At 42.4% G+C, this 17,779-nt stretch overlaps 1 long non-coding RNA gene across 1 annotated transcript in view; it reads right to left on the minus strand.

The window, feature by feature from the left end:
- LOC143836865 (uncharacterized) overlaps positions 1 to 14,181 on the minus strand; it is a 38,235-nt gene extending 24,054 nt beyond the window's left edge. Inside the window, exons 1-3 of the long non-coding RNA XR_013230800.1 lie at positions 14,060 to 14,181; positions 7,180 to 7,380; positions 4,814 to 4,892 (exon numbers count right to left, since the gene is read on the minus strand). This is a non-coding gene — a long non-coding RNA (uncharacterized LOC143836865). The remainder of the gene's footprint in view (positions 1 to 4,813; positions 4,893 to 7,179; positions 7,381 to 14,059) is intronic.
- Between the last annotated feature and the right edge of the window lie 3,598 nt (positions 14,182 to 17,779).

Below are 17,779 nucleotides of genomic sequence, written 5' to 3' on the forward strand. Positions count from 1 at the left end.
AATTGGCCATTTCCAAGAAACAATCCCATGGGTTACTGATCTGATTCCCTCATACCCCTGTACCATTAGCAAGGAGGCACATGGTAGAACTCAAATTGGACTTTACTAGTCCAGGTGCAGTTGGGCAATCCAGGAAGAGCGCAGCTATGGTGACACCTGTTTTGCTGTGTGCTGGCATCTGGTTCAATGAAACGTGGTAGCTTGTCTTCAGCCTATGCCAGTCAGAGCATACTGCAACCAGCAAGGAGGAGCAAAATAGTGTCTCCCTTCTGTCTAGCCATATCTTTCTCCAACGGCATAGAAGGACGAAAGGACAGGGTATCGGGGGGGGGGGCTTTTTCAGGGCCAGTTTGGTCTCCCGGTCTATCCTGACCAGTGCTAGAACTGAGCTAGCAACAGTGCACCTCTGTCAGATATCCTACTAAAGCTTCCACAACCGTATTACAGATCTCTCATTCTCTTGGTTAGAGGAAGCGCATTAGCCATTTTCAAGGGGCTACTGGTTTCTAGAGTGGCAGAGGGAAAAGATACCTGTGTGTGCATATGGTAGAAGAAATATTCACAACTAAGTTCACTGTTCAGCTGTGAAGATTTAATTCAAGATTTAATTTAAACAGGTTTTTTTTAGGGAAGAATTGTTGAGATGGTTAGTTTTTACCTGACAATTACCACAAAGACAGGTGCTCTTGAGTAATAGTCCGACGTGTTCAGAAACGTTCAACTGTCATCCTTAAATAGCATCCATTGTGACAACTAAGGGGTAAATAACTTACTTTCCCCATCTATTGTCCCTCCCTAGGCAGTCTATAGCCCTCACAGCTGAATTTTGCCTCCCTGAGGAAGGTGACTGTGACAAAAACAGCCCAGCTTTCATTTCAGCTCTTACTGCATTGCGCAAGAGTGGGCACCATGCTGTTCCTCTCTGAAGACATGCCAGGCCCAGGACCAATTTTTCATTTGCCATCCTTTGAACTCCCATTGCTTCTAAACTCTTCCTCTGAGCTGCATTGTTTAAAGGACCAGCACAGATGTTGTTGCCTTAAGAAGATGAAATTGCTAAATAGTAAAACTAACAGCTGGGAATGATTCAACAGACTGATATGAATTAAAGCATCATATAAGGCTGAAGGTCTACAGATCCTGACATGGGGGTAAGCCCCACTGAAGGCAGCTGGTCTTACTTCCAAGAGGAAACATATAGAACTGAGCTATCCATTCCTTCCTCCTCATCCAGAAAATGTCTTTGTAAGCCCTGTGATAGATCCAACAGTGATTATGAGGATATGAAACCACATGACCAAAGAGGGATCAACAAGAAAAAATATTCTTTCATATATCAACAAATCTCCAATGTAAGGACCCCGACTGTTTGAATGACAAAATTAGTGAACGCACGCACTGTTGCAACTGATGGAGAAATCTTTAAAAACAGTTGAGAGTCAAAGCTTTTTCCAGCCCATCTAGGAGCCCAGCTGGGGGTCGTTTTTCTGGATGGTTTCACCCGTCCCTACATGATGATATAAAAGTCAGCGCTTCAGTGAACTTTCTAATAGCCAGGGCATATTTCCTTTGCAACCCTGGTGCTCTCGCTCACTCTGTGTATCCTCCCTAACAGTGTGACACAACATATTGTAAAAGGAAAATGGTAATTAGAAAGAACATTTGAGCAAGGGAACTTGTCTGGAAAAAATGCTTTAGTTAAATGAAGCAATAAAGATTGTTTTAATCTGTTAAACACAGAGAGGGAGAGATCCATCCTCTGCTTTAGAAAAAAAGAATAAAAAGTATGCCAATAAGGTTGCATTAACCCCTTCACTACTGAGTCTCTGCAACTCTACCAAAAGGATTCATCGGTCCAACTGCATGCAATCCAGAACCTTTCTACTCATTTTCTTCTGAAGTCTTTACTGTTATTTCTACTTTGGGCATATTTAGTCTTTGCTCAGCTACAGAAATAAAACCTTTCTCAATAAGTCAGAATCACACAGAGCTGGAAGAGACCACCTTCTTGGGGACTTAAAAACAGACACTCCTTACAGATGCTCTTACAATCTCCTCCTAAAAACTTCCAATTAAGGTGACTTCACCACCCTCTGAGGCAACATATTCCATCTACATACAGCCCTCACTGGCAGAAAATGCTTTCTAATATTTAAGTGGAACCTCCTGTAGTTTGAACTTATTGCTCCTAGATCTTGTCTCTAAAGTTGCAGTAAACCAGTTGCCCCCGCCCCTTCAACATGTCTACCCTTTTCATAATTAAAAACAGCTCTCATATCATACCCAACCCTCTCAACCTCTCTTTGTGTGGCATGGATTCCATGTCACTCTTCCATGTCACTAGTCACACTTCTCTGAATACATTCCAGCTTGTCAATCTTGAACTGAGGTACCCAGAACTGGGCACAAAAAGAACTGGACTAAAGATATGTTGAAGAATCTGAAAGAGAGGTTCCTTTTTGTAGTCTTGGAGACCATCCATATGTTAACTGAGCATAAGTTATCTGTACATGTCTGAGCTGCTTCTGCATGTTTACTTTCCAACCTGTTCTGGTAACAACACAAGCAAGTGCATAGCTGAGACAAATGCAGTAGTAGCTTTCCATGCCAGTGCAGTGGTCCCCAGAGGTCAGGAAATGGTCCTACAAGAGCTCTCCTGTTGCCTTTGTTCATGTTCTGTCATCCCCCATTAACCCTATCCTTCAAGGCTTTTATGAGAGGCTCATTCGGAATTCTATTACTAGTCAAACTGCCGACATATATTTCCATGGAGGGCTGTTCATTCCATGCTCCATTTCTGGACTTGCAAGCTTGAACGGCTCAGCAGGCATTATATCCAGAAGTTGTGACTATAGACCCCCATTGTAAAAGGGAAACAATGAAGCACAAATTTCCCTGTGCTTCAACGTGACAAAATGAAAGTTACCCCCCCCCCCTTTTAAAGCATTTGAGTGATGGTGTTATTCCATTTGCAGAGTTACAAATGGACGGTGTTCATACCACCCTAGAAATAAATAAAAAAGCGAAGTCTTTAATCCCTCTTACAACAAAGCCCCAGGGTATTTACTTTAAGGCTTGGAAAGACAAAAATGACATAATCTAGTATTGTCTTTCATGCAAGCGCTGACAGTTGAATGTTCATACTGACAATGCACCAAAATCACTGACATTAGATTAATTCCTACCTCTGAGTTCCTTTCTGGAAGGCTTCAGAGCAGAGCAGGACACAACAAGAGCACTCTTCCTCATGTCAAAAGCATTTCCCTTCTGAGCTTTTTTACTTTTGTAAAAAAAAGAATTGAACCTCAGCAATGGATGTCAGCTATTCATGCGCAGAAGCCAAATGTGTCTCCACAGGCATGGCAAAATGTGTGCTGATATTGCAGCCCTTATCTCAGCAGAGTTACTCATTATACATAGAGAAACCCCTTTGGTTAGAAGGCTCAGTCAACCTGCCAGCAAAGCTGATGGACTAAATCTAACAGGTCCCTAAGATCATGAAGTCTGTGTTCAAAAAAGGTGGAAATGCTCCAAGTATTGGAACAACATAAGCTAACTGGGCATAAACTCAAGTGTTGCAGTATAGAATCTCAGTCTTGGTAAATCCCATCAATGTGAAGTGGGTCAGTCTTCGGCCTGTCCCCCTGCAGTCCTTTCCTTCATATATTCAGCCTAGTTCTGCTTCAGGAAGGTCAGGGGTGGATATGAAATAGGATCAGTGGTATGCAGTCCAGACCAGGGAGGTAGGAAAAAGAGGAGACTGTGTTGCTGGAAGGGAAGCAAGACATACAACATCACAGAAGGGCAGCTTCTGTTCAGGTCTCCATCCCATGTGTGCAAAAATGTCTTAACCCATCTGGGTCTTGGGTTCTGGCAGCAATAGCCTGCCAGAACCTGCTCAGCCAAAGCAAAGCGCTAGCATATCAAGAGGTGCCATGTTTTCAGTCATGGCTATGAAACTATGCTTAATCCAGCAGGATAAGCTTTTCCCAGACTTGGAACTGCCACACTGGGCAATCTTTCTTAAATTTCATCCCCCATCTGCATTCATCCATGGCAGTGGCAACCCAGTGGATGCACCTGAAAACAATGGGATTTACTTCCTAGTAAATATGCAGTAGATTGAAGGAAGGAAGGAGGACTGGAGGAAATGGGAAGTTCTAAGTGATTCAAGTGCTTGTCTTGAGTATGAGCTCTTACTGAAATACTAGAAAAGAGCTCTGGTTCAGACTGCTGGAATATGTGAGATCTATGATATTCATGATTCAACAGGATATGAAGAATATCCTATGGGAACACTGAAGGAGGTATGTAGTCAGCATATTTGGATTAGGAACTTCCTGGTCTCCCCCCCCCCCCAAAATAATCTCTTCCTGTGCCTTGATTGGCTCAGTTGGAGACTTCCTGCTCGTTTGAGCACACTTCCTCCACGATTGACTGAAGAACAAGGTTAGTCAGTTAGTCAGTTAGAACAATCTCTCTCTTCTCTCTTTATAAATTGTTTCTCTTCACCACAAAAACTATTCTTTAAGCAGTCGGTGTGCCATTCCTTTGCATATTTTAAACTTTGCCAGCACAAACTTCAGTTGAAGGATAGCTGAGGGAGGAAGGGAATGCACCATCTCCAGCTAGGTTAGGTTCAAGGCAGAATGCTGGCAGGAAATAAGCTTTCTTTAGAAAGGAGGGATAGTAATATGAAGGAAATGAGGCCAAAAGCCCTAATCAGATGTATTGTTATTGTTTTATTTATTTCATGTATACCCTCCCTTTCTCCCTAGTGATGACCGAGATACTGACCTGAGATGGTACTTACTTAAGGACAGGGTAGCCACTGCAGGTTCTGCCTTTCTTTGTGTGCCAGCATTTCTTTGAAGATTTCCTTCAGGAATGGACTGAAAATAAAAACAGCCCTATAGCAAGCCGAACTGGATGGTCCCTGTGGTAGTACAAGCAAGCATCACAGGGGCCATTCTACTTGTGGGTTACCTACCCCAGTGCTTTGTGCCACAGACTAGTATCTATGTGAGAGAAGGTAATGGCTGAGCTGACTTAGGGATGCCAGCCTCCAGTCCCCCAGAATTACAGCTTACCCCCAGACTACAGAGATCTGTTCCTCTGAAGAAAATGTATGCTTTGGAGGGTGGACTTGATGGTACTCTATTCCAGTGGTCCCCAACCCCCAGTCCGGGGACCAGGACCGGTCTGTGGATCAGTCGGTACCGGGCCGCGGCTCTTCCTCCTCCTCCTCCTTGGCTGCTGCCTTGGGGGCTGCCCTGCCACTCTGCTGCCGGCTCACCTTTGGTGTTCTCCAGCGGCCACCACGGCTGGGGCTCCCCCTCAGCATGGCACTGCACAGCTGCTGCTGGCAGCACCCCCCCAGCGGACGGTGGGAAGTCAGGGGCACCGGCGGGAAAGCAAGTGGAGCGGGGGCTCAGGTGGTGGCAACGATGTCCCTTGGCAAAAGAGTACCCCCCCCTTCCGGGCCTCAGTAAAATTGTCAAGCGTTGACCGGTCCCCGGGGATAAAAAGTTTGGGGACCGCTGCTCTATTCCACTGAAGTCCCTGTCTTCCCAAGGCATTCCCAAATCTCCAGGAGTTTTCCCATCCTGGATCTAGCAACCCAATCTTCCATGCCTGTCCAGTGGCCAAGGGGTACCTGACAACCCTACAGTCAGCACAATAATCGTGACTGAACCAAATTGCTGAGGCTCAGCTCTGCCTGGACCTCACTGCCAGTATTTATCAATCTACCTCCAGGAAATGTCATTGTAACTGAAATGGTGAATCCACACCCAGTCTCTACAATAGACTACAAAATGTTCATGGGCGTAAGAGGCCTTCAGGGGACATTTTGGCTTTCACTGTATAGCTGGAGCCATTCACATTTGTGGCTGTTTTTGTGTGGCTACATAGACTTCCCCTGAATTTTAATAACACTCGTCTTCTGACTTTAATTAGTTTGATTTTAAGCCATCCAGTCAAGCCAATCAAACTAGTCCAAGCTGAAGTCTGCCTTCAATTACTATCTCAGCTGAGCAAATAATAGATGTCAAAATTTATAACCAGTGTTGCCAAAAAGAGGAGAATTTGAATTTAAGCATTCGACAAAGACCGTCATTACTCACATTTAATTCCAGATTATGTTTAGCTTTCTTTTTAACAATTCAGAGATAAACATACGTTTTATAGCGTTTAGGAAATTTTTCCTTGCATCTGTTTATTATTTGGTGGGATTTACAATTTTTGGCCAAAAGAATCACACCAAATGAATTTATATAAAGAATGTATTCCTAGTTGCAAGGTGTTTCAGAAACCATGGAGAAAAGATCTCATTCTCTAATGAAAATTCTACAGTACTTTAGCATGATCAACCTCATTTATCATCAGTCTCATTACACTGAGCTCTTTTTGTATTCTCCAAAAGTATACGAGCAGAGCTAGAACGCTGAAATTTCCCTTTAGCTGAAATTACCTTGAAGATGCTGAATTGCATAGGTTTGTGCAGATTGACCAAGAGACCATTACACTGTTGTGATGCCTGCTTTGCCCCCTTAGAGTCTGGCATTATCCTAGAGAAGTTCAAAGTAGCTACCCCAAGGAGATGAATGTGCTTAGGGAAACTGGGATCACTCAGTATTCTAATACTGAGAGCCAGTTTGGTGTAGTGGTTAGGAGTGCGGACTTCTAATCTGGCATGCCAGGTTCGATTCTGCGCTCCCCCACATGCAACCAACTGGGTGACCTTCAGCTCGCCACAGCACTGATAAAACTGTTCCGACCAAGCAGTGATATCAGAGCTCTCTCAGCCTCACTCACCCCACAGGGTGTTTGTTGTGGGGAGAGGAATGGCTGGGCGACTATAAGCCGCTTTGAGCCTCCTTTGGGTAGGGAAAAGCGGCATATAAGAACCAACTCTTCTTCTTCTTCTAATCCTCAGAGAGGGCAATACTTGGACTCAGAGTTCTACTGACATTATGAGGGGATTATAGGCTTGAAGAAACCATCCAGTAGGCTTGATGAAAACAACTATGAAGCAGGTTTATTTTAGTGATATCTGTGACTTGGTTATTTCCTTGCTTTCCTTTCCCCCACCACTATACTAATAAAGTCCCTAATTGATACCCTGCCTAACCAGCTGAGGCTCCTGGAAGGTGGAACTTTAAAATGATAATCACAAACCTTCAACATATCAGATTCTCCTGTGTTAATATACGAGCTTGGCATTTCAGAAAGCTCATTGATTTGATTCTTGCATGAAGACTGCACATTTTTCTTTCCCATGAGAGTGTAATCACCAATAATTACTCTCATCTATTCTTCTTACTTTATTGTCCACTGATCAGACATGTGACACGGGATGAGTTCATGCACCTGCACCACCTGCACATTCACAGTTGTAGTAACGGTGGAACAAACAACAGAGAATTACTATTTTCTGCCATCATTTCAGCTATGATAATTATCATAAGAACCTACAGTTATTGGATAATATGGTTCAGGAACTTGTCAAGCACTATATATAAGCAAGAGTTATCTCTTTGTTAGTCCACCACCCTACATATATCTGTAACCTGCCCTACAAATATTGCATGGTTCCCTAAGCTCCATGGACCAAACAGAAAGCTGTAACTTACACACCTTGGCTTAAATATGACACCCAGTTCAAATACTAGAAGACCAATTCCACACAGAGGCATAAAACTAGTGTTGCCTCCTGCTTGCAAATGAGCGGTTGGAAGCTGTGTGTTTGCAAGATTTCTGACAAAAGACCCCTCTCAAGTTTTCCCACTGCCTCATCATGGCTTTTTGCCTCCCAATGAGGTAGCAAGAGAGAACAACCCAAACATCTCCCCCTCTCGCTCCTCGGCTTGTCAATCACCACAAGCCAACAATCTCTGCACACTGGTTGTTTTGGAGACTCAAATGTCCATCCCCCCCCCTGAGCCCCAAAATTCATTTTTTAAAAAGTGCATTTCTGCATTGCTATGGGGATACATCACAACACCAGGACATTAAAAAAAAAAAAAAAACACTTCTGGATTGCCACGGGATCATACCACAATAAAGCATTCCCTCCTTAGATCTCTTTTTGGGATTCTTGGTGTAATGGTCTCTCTTTATGTTTGGGTAGATTTGTGACAGGCTGGCCATGGTAAATGAAGCCTGATGAGTGACTGTTTGTTCACATAAAGTTTTAAAACAAAGAGCATGGATGCCAAACTGATTGGGAGAGGGCTGCTTCATCATATGCCCCCCTTTCCCCATTCATATCCCACCGCCAGAAATCACAAACAGGAATATGTTTTGGCTGCCCGATCCCAAAATTAGAGGGAACAATGAGGAGACCATTTTATTTTTATATAGGGTATGTTGCTTCGTGGTCCTGCAGCAAAGTGGGCCACATAATTTTTTTAAAACATTCTTGATCCGGAAAAGAAGAGGGGAAAGTGGGTGCAAGGGGAGGCAAGTGCAGGGTGTATGCAAGGGCAAGGTGCAAGAATGCTACCAAGACTGTCACGTGTTTCTTCCTCCACACAGGCTTGCCCCTGGTTGCTCCCTGATTGAAAATGCAACAAGAATAGCAAATTTTGATTTTGCAATTTCCTTCATTAAGGAGCAAATCTGGGGAAATCTTCAGCCAGCCACTTGAGAGCTCCGGGTTGCTGTGATTTGTCATGTGGAAGCAGCACTAAAAACCCCGAGCAACGAGAGGCTGTCCTGGGGGCATATTCCTCGTGCGGAATCTATCCTAGATTCAACCTCCCATCTACTGTACCTTCTTTCTGCTTCTTCTCTAAAACATCAGGATCTATGTCCTTCATCTTCTGTAGTTCCTAAACAACAGAAGCTTACTTACCAAGGCAGTACTAAGAAAAGAAAGTGCTTTCAATTTGCCACTGCAGCACAAGTCCTGCCTCCTAAAATGTTCTCTCTGACAAGCCCACCTATAATTTATTTGTGCTGAAGCCAGAATAAAAAATGGCAGAGTTTTAGATTAGCCCTACTGGAAATATCAGTCTTGGGGGCACATAACGTTATGTAAGTTACATACCTCTGTTGGGATGACTGTCTAAAAAAGGGTTTGTTTAAATTATTATTCAGAAGAGGGTGGTAATTTGAATACATACTTAAGAGTTTGAATGCAGAACATGCAGCTGATTCAAGGATATTCTCTCAAATAATACTGTGATTATTTATATTTAAGGCACCAATTCATAGCAGTATGACTTGGGAAGCTTTTTACATTGGTTCTTCTTACATGGGTGCTGTTCCCCTGAGAATCAGGCAACCTAATTCTTAATAGCACTTAATATACAGTTAAACTCAGCAGGTGATACTGATTCAGAGGGATTTATGCATACTTAATTTCTTTGGATTGCAATGAATTCCAATTGCCACTTAAAACTAATACATTTTTAATCTTCTCTTTCTCTTCTTTCATCGAGTCGCCAAAAGCCATACAGAAAAAAAAAAACTGTCCTAATTTTTCCTAGTCTAAGAAAGCCTAAAAGTCAAGCATTTGTCCTGCCACTATACTCCCAATGTGTTACCTTGAAAGCTTTATCACAGTTTGATCACTGAACAGCTGTAAATAGCTTTCACTATTGTTAGTTAACTCCGGAATGATGCCATCTTTCCAAATTCTATAAGACAGAGGCATAACCAGATGTTTCTCAAAGTATAGCAAGGTTTACATGTCTCTGTGTTTACTTGTATAATACAAACACTGTATCATATTTGTTAATGAAAGGTACAGAAAAGACCTAGCCTAGTTCAGTCTTTGTTTATTTTAAACACAATTACTTTGTGAAGCTGTTATTTAGCTTGCAGGTGATCATTCAAATTATGATTTGTGCTGACAAATTCTGGATCTATTAACTTCACTCTTCCCCCTTCTTCTCTTCAAAAAACCTTGCATACACCCTGCTCTTACTGTGGGTAAGGGCTGGACTGGCACCAGCATAACCTGAGATGGTGTATCTGCCAGAGCTCAGAGTTTCTTGCAAGGCTCACTGCCTGCATGCCTTCACTGCTGACTTACATGTGCACTGTAACTCTATTTGCTCAAAAATGCCCTCTCCCACTCCTGGCTACTCAGGCTGACCAACACCACCAGGAAAGAGAAAGCATGTAGTCAAAGCAGTGGCACTTCCAGCCATGCATAGAGCACAGTACTGTTGAGGAAGTTGTTATTATTTGGTTTTACTAAGGAATGTGACATCTGATGGGATACATGTTAATCACATCCTATAGTTTAAAACACTAAAATGATCATTCACGGATACCATACCTTATGTTTGGAATTGCCTACACGGCATGATGGTTTTTATGGTGATTTTTATATGTTTTCATGTATTGTGTTTTACGTTACTACAAGGGGCAAAACCCATTGTATCCAAGAATACAATGGGCACTAGAGCATGGGGGTGGAAAAAGTAAGTGGAGAGGTGTCCAGTCTGGAAGGACATGTGGCTGCAGGGGTTTGTTGTGAGGGTTGTGGTGGTGTGCCTGGGAATGAGGGTGTGTGAGTGGAGAGATGTGTGGCAAGGATGTGTACTCCTCAGGCTTAGTAGAGTGTGGAAGATGACTGACCTGTGGGAAGTGTGGCATGGCTGTTTTGTGCATCAATCACAGGAGGATCTAACAGTAGATGACATTCTTTGTCACAATGTGGTCAGATTGTGGGAGGAGCATTCCCTGCTCTGGTCCAGTGGCACCGTGGACTCTGAGGTCTGTGAAATGTCTGACTCATTACATGGCAAAATATAATTGGGTTGAATGGGGTGAGGGGCTGCAGAGTTAGGTAGGGGAAGGGAAACGTGGGATGGGTGGAGGGAAGGGTGACATGGAGGAGGGTGAATGGGCAACATGAGATGGTGGTGGGTGCAGGGGGGGGAGGGGTAGCAGTAGCATGGAAGCAGGCTAACTGGGAGTTGGGGCATGAATGAGTGGGCAGCGGTGGGTGGGAGGTAGAGTCATCCAGGCACAGAGGAATAGGGGGGGGGGGATTTGAGAAATTTGGGTTAGAAAAAGGTCTACATGATCTTTTATGGCCCATGGTTAAGTCCAAGAAAAAAGCAGATCTACATTTTTGGGCTATGACTTTAATTAATATTTGGAAAAAGTATGGACAGAGACTCTCTAATACATTTTTTTTGAAATCCCCAATTGAGGCATATTTTGATAAATCCCAACAGACAAGAATGGGATGTCTTAAATATAAAGATTTGTTGACAGTTACAGGGAAATTAAAAAGTTGTGATACTCTTAAGAGGGAATTGAGATCAGGTGGTTTGAATACCACTAGGTTACAGTCAGGTTTAAGTCTGAATTTCAAATGCAAACGGACTCTGGTTTGGCTTTGAATTTGAAAAAAATATTATTCCAAGTGTAGACCTACAGGGACAAATATACAAACTATTGTTGAAATATAAGACTGAACAAGTTAAAATTGTATGCTTAAATGGATGCAAAATTTCAAACATATTATTTCATTAGATAAATGGGAACTGCTCTGGAGCAAAACTGTAAAATGTACAAAATTCAATCATTGAGAGAAAATTGGTATAAAATGTTTTACAGATGGTATATAACACCTATATTACTGGGTCAAAGAATATGATGTCTAAAGAATATGATGTTAAATGTCGGAAATGTAATGACAAGGTCAGCTCCTTTTATCATATGTGGTGGACTTGGAAAAAGATTCAGGCATTTTGGGGAAAAATCATAATATACTAGAAATAAAGCTGAATATCAAATTTCCATTGTGGCCTGAATATATGAAATATATATTCCATATATACATGAAATGCCAGAAAATATTCCTCGAAAAGCTGGCGACTTTTTCTTCCATGCAATTACAACAGCTGAAGTTGTGCCAGCAAAACACTGGAAATTACAGGATACTCCAAAAAGTGACAGACTGGCTGGATAAATGGAGGGAGATAAAATAGCAAAACTGACCTGTCTGATGAATAATTAGACCTATAGAGGAATTCAAAGAATTCTGGTGTTACTATACAGACTATTTAAGTAGATGGTTAACAAATGTATTAGAACACTAAGGCAACAATTCTGCGTTTTGTACTTGTTTTGTTCACTTTTTTCTTTTCTGTATACTCTTTCTATATAGAAAACAAATAAAACCAAAAAAAACAAAAAGAAACTTTCAGCCTAACCAAAAAAAATATTTTACATTTAGAATGAGAAATTGTGCCACACAGAACAGCATTTAAAACAAGAAATGCTGCAGACAGTAAACATATTTTAAGATGCAATCTTAAACATATGGAGGAGTGACATAAACTTTGTTTGTTTTACCCTGGGAACGATCTTGTTTAATACTCAGTTTGTAATGTACTTGCAGTGATAATGAAGTCTTATAATTACTTAATTAGTTAAACAATAAAACTTTGGCTGGCTGACTAATTAAATGTATGGTAACATGGCTCAAAGATTTTAATATTTTGTAGTACTAATACCATTCACACAGTCAAAGGAAAGTAAAAATGTTTTTACCCCATACCTCCGAATGAAGCCACAAGACCTAACAACTGGGTGATTGGGGTTTGTAACGAACAGGTAAATTGCACACCTATTTGCATATCCCAAACTATATAGTGCGGGTTCCTTAAAATCCCCTCAGTGATTTATTATGGGTTCCTGAAGAGACATCTCAAAAGAAGGATGCCAGTATCTGAACAATCCCAACCTGTCTCCAAACTTGGAACAATAGGTCTCCACACAGTCATGTATTGAACCATGTATTGGGAGACTGCATTGGACAACACAACCCCATATGCCAGATAACATGAGTGTTGAGATGATGGCCCACTTCCCAGTTAGCAAGACTAGCTTACCTGGATATCTTTCTCAGCACTCAGATATGTCAGGATGTTTGAACATCCTACACAAACCTTCACTAACCCTGCTAAATACCCTAGTTAGGGCCTAACCAGTCTCCCACATGAAGCCATGCCAGGCAATCTCCTGAGAGCTGGGATGTGGTTGGGGGAGGCCTCAGAGAGCTGAAGCTGCTCCAGGCAAGCTGCAGAGAGCCATGGGAGAGGGAACTTGGCAGGCCTGCCTAGAGCTGCTCTGGGTAAACTGCTAAAGGAGGGAAGCTCAGCTGGCCTGGCCAGAGAAACTCCAGGTGAGATGAACTGGTGAGGAAGGGTAGGGAGGTTCCTCAGCCCATCCCAAGCTACTCCAGGTGAGCCGGCAAGGGAGGGAAGGAAAGGTTGGCTGGCCCACCGAGAGCAGCTCTGTGCGAGCTTAGCTGGCCTGCCCAGAGAAACTCCAGGCAGGATGAACTGGTAAGGGAGGGCAAGGAAGCTCAGCAGCCTATTCCAAGCTGCTCAGCTTGCCTGATCAGAGCAACTCTGGACAAGCTGTTGAGGGTGGTCACAGGCAAGGGAAATTCAGTGGGAGAGGGAGCGGCAGACAGAGGAAGAGAATTCTGGGGCGGGTGAGGCAGAAAGAGAGACATTAATGGAATACAGGGACAGAAAGAGAGAGAAAGAAACTGATGGGGGCAGATAGAGAGTTTGAGAAAGATTGATGAGGTGGAGGGGGCAGAGAGAAAGAGAGAGAGAGAGAGAAGATTGGGCTAGGGGACAGAAAGAGCAAGAGCGAGTAATGAGATAAGGGGCAGAGAGAGTGACAGTCATGGGGGAGACAGTAAAAGAAGCAGTGGCAGGATGAAGAATGAGTGAGAGATACAGAGATAGGGAGAGAGAAGAAGGAAAGAAAGGTGAGGGAATGCCCCTCCCAACATGTTCTTGATTTTAAGTTTGACCATCAGTACCTACAATATAGTATCTTTTCCATGATGAAACTGTTATATCTGAAGAATGGAGGCTCACTCTCTTCAACCAACAAAACCTTTATTATAACTTATAACAGAAATTAAGCTAATGTCTAACAACAGCTTCACACGTAGCAAAACCCGGTAACACTGGCTCCTATGGTCAATCCTTTTTCAAGGGCACAGAATACAACAGAAACTATGTGAATTAAGGAAAAGCAACCATTTCAAAATCACATTAACACATACCTTCTTAACAGCCTTGCTGTTTCTTTTTCTCCTGGTTTGGGTAGGTAAGAGCTTCCTCTTTAATCAAGGGCCATTGGGAAGTACTAGCAGGTTCCCTCTCTCCACACCTTGATTGCCTTCCCTTCCCACTATGATGACAATTGGATCCTGTAATCAAACGAGTAATCATTAATGGGGCAACTTATCATCCTCACATGCAGCACCCAGAAATGACTCAGAAATGCAATCTGGAAATTAAGCTAAGTGAGAAACAGTTTGGAGTTACAGAGGAAAAAATGGAATTTGATTTGATATAATCAGTGATGAATGATGGTATTTCATGCCAAACTATTACTGCATAGCCCATATAGCCACGTGAATTTTTATGTATCTTGCAGGAATGCATATGGACAGTTGAATCCTAGGTCTTGTACGTGCTATGATATGCAGCATTTGGTTCTACTAAGTGACTGCAGCTGGGAGGGGCCAATCCACACTTCCCAAGAGCATGCATTGAGAATAGTACTGACCTACATTAGCACAATCAGGCTAACTCAGACTACAAAATCCTGTGAATGAGTCCCATACATGCTAAATTATGCTGGGTAAAATCCCATGGTCAAAAATAGTCTTATTATTTCTTGATTTTGTATACTGCCCTCCCAGAATAGCTCATGGCAGTGAATGTCATACTCTTGGGGAAGGAAGTTCAACAGAGGTGGGAGTTTCTTAAAAGTGAGTGATTGAAAGCACAATCAAAATGATTCATAGAATCATAGAGTTGGAAGGGACCAGCTGGGTCATCTAGTCCAACCCACTGCACTATGCAGGACACTCACAACCCTATCACTCATCCACTCTAACCTGCCATCCCCTTGAGCCTTCACAGAATCAGCCTCTCTGTCAGATGGCTATCTAGCCTCTGTTTAAAAATTTCCAAAGATGGAGAACCCACCACCTCCCAATGAAGCCTGTTCCACTGAGAAACCGCTCTAACTGTCAGGAACTTCTTCCAGATGTTTAGACGGAATTTCTTTTGAATTAATTCCATCTGATTCCAATGAGAAGAGAAAACAGGAGGAATCTAAATAAGCCAGGGTGGCTCCATAAACAGCTTTCTAAAGATCTGAGCATTTAAAAAGTCACCCTTTGGAATATAAACAGCAGTAAGCACTTAGGCTAGCAAGAGATGCTGAACATGAAAATGGTTCAGGTTGGTAGCCATGTTGGTCTGAAGCACAAGAACAAAGTTTGAATCCAGCCGGTTTATTGCAGGAAAAGTGAAATTTTGCACACACACACACAAAAAAGATCACATGAGAAGGGAAGGGAGTTGCAGTCTAGGAAAGGCATAAGGGTAGTATATAGTTTGTACTCTGTTCTTGTTAGACTGCACTTGGGAGTATTGCATTCAGTTTGGGGCGCCACATTGTAAGAATGATGTTGACAAGTTGGAAAAGGTCCAAAGGAGGGCTATGAAGATGGTGAGGGGTCTGTAGGCCAAGTCCTATGAGGAAAGGTTGAAGGAGCTGGGCATGCTTATCCCAAAGAGAAGATCACTGACAGGTGATATAATAGCCATCTTCAAGTTGAAAGGATGTCATATAAAGGATGGAGCTGTTTTCTGTTGCCCCAAAAGGTTGGACTAGAGAAAATGGATTGAAATAAAATTTAAGTCGTTTTCAGATAAACATTAGGAAGATCTTCCTGACAGTGTGGTTCCTCAGTGGAACAGATAGTAGCTAGAAATGATGAGCCACTGCTCATTTGTGGCTTTTTCTTATAGATAATGACTATCACCAATCTAGGATCAGGAGGTAATTTTCTTCCAGGTGAGATTGTCCAGGGTTCCTGGAGGCTTTTTGTCTTCCTCTGGGCAATACCAGAGGTAATTAGGGCAGGCGGTGTAGTTGTGAAATGTCTGCAGTGTGCAAAGAGTTGGACTTGATGACCCTTGAGGTAGCTTCCAGAATCCTAAGTAACTAGGATTTAGTGAGAACTCTGCCACATTCTGCTCTCCTTTCCCAAAGAAAAATAAGAACTTTTTCTCACTACCACCAGCAGGAGGAAGTGGGGATCTATAGATGTTAATCTTCATGTGAACTAAAAACTACATACTAACTAATCTTAGTCTTTGTGCTAACTAGAAACCATTCAAGAAACATCATTAATTTGATAAGGACAGGCATTTCCTTAACCACCATGAAGCCACTGGGTCTTATTCAAGGCTTGCCCATGCCATGGGTCAAGTCAGAGCTGAAGCTTCAGCAGGCTAGGGAGTGGACAGCATCCCATCCTGTCAATGTACTCACTCAGCAAGCCAAGTAAATAATCTATCAAGAGGTTTATTTACAGTACACTGTACATATAAGGTTCCACTCAAGGTTCACTCTCTGGACCCAGCTGCCTAGGTTCCCTGACCTTCTCAGGTGCCACCAAAATAATCTTAGTTATAGCTGTTACCTCCCAGAGTGTCCACCTCCTCACCTTCATCTCCTTAATATGTCCGTCCTTAAATCTTCCCTCAGTACTGGTCTTCCACCTGGGTAGAAGAGAAGGAGTTCCAGCACATGCCTCTTTTAGTATCTTCTCCAGCCTAGGGGAACACTTTCTCCAATCTGAGCACTTCCAGCTCCTAATAACCAGTTTTGACCTAATCAGTGGCCTTCTGGCCATACTAGGCTACAGGTTCGCAGGTGCAATTGGGCTTTTTCTCTCATCCCTTAAAGGTACCTTTCCTTTCCTCATCTCCCCTGTGACACACATCAATTTACCCCAAGGGCCAGCTCAAGGAATCCATCCTAGTTGTGATTCAAATCTATATTGTTAAAAGAGTTTCCAATGGGGTTGAAAGATTAACACCAGTTTCATAAAAAGAACAACTTAACTTGAATTTAAAGTCAGTGGATACAAAAAGGGGGAAATATAGCAAGCAAAAATTCTCATTACTAAAAAAAATAAGCAAGATAAAACACAATCCTTTTTCATACAATCTTCATATTTATATATCTATGATTGTTGTATTCAAGAGATAGCCAGAACAAGCTCAAGGTGACCAGATTTCAGTTTTCATCTACTTTGTACTTGTTCCATCCAAGATATATTCTTCTGTTGGTCCACACAGCCTCTATCTCTCATCCTGGCCGAGCCAAAAGACTGACAGCCCTTTCTTTCCCCTCAGAATATCTGAGGATACCATCCTGGAATATCGCCAACAAAATAAATCTTCCTTCTTGAATGCAAATCAGACCCTGGTGGAAAATGCTGGGTAGAATAACATACTGTAAACTTAAGAGCCCATTTTTATTATATCATTTGGAAGACTTTTATCCAGGTAATCTGAAAACTGGTGAAAGAAACTGGTTCTACACTTGTTCTATCAGGATAGGCTCTTCTATTTATTCACTTGTGAGTGTTAACTCAGTGTAAATTGACCATTTCTCTATCCAGTTTAAAGATTTTTCAGGACTTACCTGTATGCATCAATTTCATGTTAACTCCCAGGCATCTCTAAGTGGATCCCAGTAACAGTTCAGAACCTCTGCCTCTGCCCTTGGAGATGCAACATCAGCCAGGCTAGATGGACAGTTTCAGAATAAGATGTGGTCAAAGCAGATATTGTCCTGATGCATTAAAGATGTCCTGATAATTTTCATCTCCAAATCAGCTGAGGAAGAGTTGGTTTTTATACTCCACTTTTTACTACCCAAAGAAGTCTCAAAGCAGCTTACAACTGCCTTC

The sequence above is a fragment of the Paroedura picta genome, chromosome 4 (assembly GCF_049243985.1).
Source record: "Paroedura picta isolate Pp20150507F chromosome 4, Ppicta_v3.0, whole genome shotgun sequence".
Classification (NCBI taxonomy): domain Eukaryota; kingdom Metazoa; phylum Chordata; class Lepidosauria; order Squamata; family Gekkonidae; genus Paroedura; species Paroedura picta.